Source organism: Fukomys damarensis, unplaced genomic scaffold (assembly GCF_012274545.1).
Source record: "Fukomys damarensis isolate Sample0158 unplaced genomic scaffold, DMR_v1.0_HiC HiC_scaffold_35, whole genome shotgun sequence".
NCBI lineage: Eukaryota > Metazoa > Chordata > Mammalia > Rodentia > Bathyergidae > Fukomys > Fukomys damarensis.
In genome coordinates, this window is record NW_022900947.1 from 55,353,353 (window position 1) to 55,356,759 (window position 3,407).

The window sequence follows — 3,407 nt, forward strand, 5'->3', positions numbered from 1 at the left end:
CAACTTTGGAAAAAGTCATCCCAATTTACTGTGTTGAGTTGGCATTGTACAGAAATGCACAGCCATATTGGTCTAGAAATGTTAATTTTTTTTTCCACGTGTACAGGGGTAATGTACTGTATTGAATATGTGAGGTCATATCTACGTGGGTTTGATTACAGAAACTAATAAAGTATTCTCTAAATAATGAAAAAAAGAATAAGAAGACTATAAGAGCAAAAACCAATTTAAATAGGTTCGGGGACCATTTTCATCCCCAGAATTAAGGATTATTTTAATGTTACATCATTGCCTTTACTCTTTTACTTTCCTTTTTAGTTTTATTTTAGGATTCCCTATTTTTAATGTTCATACAGAGATTTCTTTAACTGAAATACCGAATAGTTTCTTTGGTGTGAAAAACTGTAATAGTACACAGGATCCTAATGAGATAATTAGTAATGTGAAATAGGAAGTAAAGGGCTAAAGGTGTAGGGAAAGTGGGAAGGGTGGGGGAAAGGTAATAAGGGAGAGGAAAAAAATATGAGAAACTGAAAAAATGGAAATAGTGTTTGTAAATGGGGAGGGGAGGAGGGGGTGAAGGGAGGGCAGGGACAAGGGGAAAAAATGAGAATCAAGACCTATTATGTAAAGGTACAGAATCCCAATGATGAATGTAACTGTATTGTATACCTAGATTGTACCAATAAACTCAATTAAAAAAAAAAAGAAACAAACCATAAGAAAATGTTTCAGGGCATAATTAAGAGCCTCAACTGGTATTTGCCAATGTATAGCAGAGTGATTTAGAGTTCTCATTGCCAGTTACTGGACAAGGTTGTGAACCCAACTGTTACATATCCAGTGGACTGGTTTGCTCATACATAATATGACAGCATAAGCAAGACCTCATTGTCAAGATTAAATGAGATGACAGAGGTAAATTACTTGGCAAGTGAAGAATGATCGGTATCATCACCATCATCAAATCAGATAGACCACAATTGGCCATAACATTAACCCAGGCTCTGTGGAGACAGACTCTGAGAGTAAAGGTCTAAACAGATTAAGAAACAGCTGTGAGAAAATTGGGAAGGAGTCAAGGAAGGCTGAGGGAACTATGAGATCTCATGAAGGTCTGACCCTGTGGAAGAAAGGAGGAGGAAGGTTGGAAAGGCAATGTCTGACAGTGATGCAGTGCTAAGAATTTTCAGGGAAGTCAGGAGAGTCCCAAACCAGTACCAATCAGAAGGCCGTGTCTCCCAGAAACTGGTCTTGGTATTCCTACCACACTGAACTGTCACTGGCTGATGCAGCCAAGTGGCATTGGCCTTGTACAAACATAGTGCTGAGTATTAGAGCCAGAGGCCAATTATGCTCCTTGCTAAGAACAAAGAGGCATTTTTCACGTGAATGCCTTAATGTACCTTTGCTAAATATCCCATTAAAACAAGCAAACACATGAATGAAGCTAGCAGGAAGTCTTTAATCCTTCTTCACTAACTCTCATGTAAGTCATCAGCTACACTAGTTTCATAATGAGTTATAGAAACAAAGCACTTAAGATTGATGCCTAGTATCTAGTGATAAATCGTTAATACAGTATAGTGCTCTTAGAATTTAACTGAACTTCGAAAAAAGGAAGACCTACAGGAGTACCAGAGGGTATTTAACAAAATAATGCTGTTATAAGAGTCTTTCATACAGGGCTGGAGATTTAGCTCAGCGGTTCTGCCACCTGCCTCACAAGCACAAGGACCTGAATTTGATCCCCGGTACCAAAAAAAAAAAGTCTTTCATACATAAATCTGCAACATGGTACCCCCAAAATTTTCCTACTGGTTACACAAAAAACTCAAGGCAAGGATAGAATGAGAGTAGAGGGACATCTTCAGATGCAGTCTCATTAACCTTTGGGTGCATTTTTTGGAGTTTTTTTTTTTTTTTTTTTTGCTTTTATCAGATTCTGCCAAATAATTATAATTCTTTATGCATATGTGCATTGTTTCTTTAACTAAGCTTTATTAATGTCATTCATTCAATAAATATATATTGGGGCCAGGGATTTAGCTCAGTGGTTCCGCTGCCTGCCTCATAAGCACAAGGTCCCAAGTTCAATCCCCGGTACCAAAAATAAACAAATATATATATAGCACCTCTATGTGGCAGGTATTGTTCTACTGCTAAGGATAAACACCAGACATGGGAAGATAAACCATAACATAAGTAAGCAAAGATAAAGTTTCCCTGATGTTGGCAAGGACATGAAGAGAAGAAACTAAGACAAAGGAAGAGAGTTTTAATTGAAATTTTAAACTAAAGAAAATTTGAAGTGATCGGGATGGGTCTCATAGAGACAACTACAGCTACACAGTGTTCTGAGGTTGTGAGAAGGATGGAGGCTTTCTTGAGGCACTCATGCAGCTTAATTACCACAGACTTGCTCTGTGCAAGAGTAGTAATCAATACTTGCAGATTAACTGAAATTCAGACTGCAAAAACCATATGCTAGATCAAAGGTCAATCAAGAATGGATGTATTTCTAGTGCAAGTACTGTATATGGTGAGTGTTTAAATTAAAAAGAAACTACTGGGCCAGGGTTTTAGCTCAGTGGTGCCACCACAAGAGCAAGGACTGGAGTTTGATCCGCGGTACCAAAAAATAACAACAAAGAAACTACTGTAGTAAAAGACACATTGCCATTACCCCCAACTCCTCAAATTTTCCCTCACTTCAAACACACTTATCTCACCATTCTTACCACTATCTGAAGAGGTTCTGCAAGTCCCTCTTCCAGTCTTCATGACATGTGATGAAAATATGAATGCTGCTATGAAGTAGCATCCAACAGAAAGGCAGATGCTAAGACCTAGTAGTGTGTCCTGTCCTCTTCTTCCTTATTCACTAGATCTGGCACCATGCAACCTCTGGTTCTTCTCCAAAGTCAAAAGGACCATGAAAGGTAAATGTTTTAAATCCCTTCAGGACACTGAGGCAGCCATGATACCACAACTAAAGTACAGTTAAGCACAACTAGACACTCATGTAAAAAGACTTCCAAAACTGCTCTAGAAAGTATCAAGAATGATGGGATGAGTGTATTTAAAATAAAGAGGAGGAGCCAGGGATTTAGCTCAGTGGTTCCTCTCTGCCTGCAAGTGCAAGGGCCTGAGTTTGATCCCCAGTACCAAAAAAATCAATCAATAAATAAAGAGGAGGATCAATGACAATGTGTCTTTTACTGCAATAGTTTTTTTTAATTTAAACATTCATCAAAATTTTCAACCACACCTCATATATCAAAACTATTATACCTACTGTTGTACAAAGAGTATCCTAACCTTATCCCTGAAAAGCTGAATAATCATCACAAACACAGATATTACTAAAAATGGTTACCACTAGTTTTTTTTTTTTTTTTTTTTTT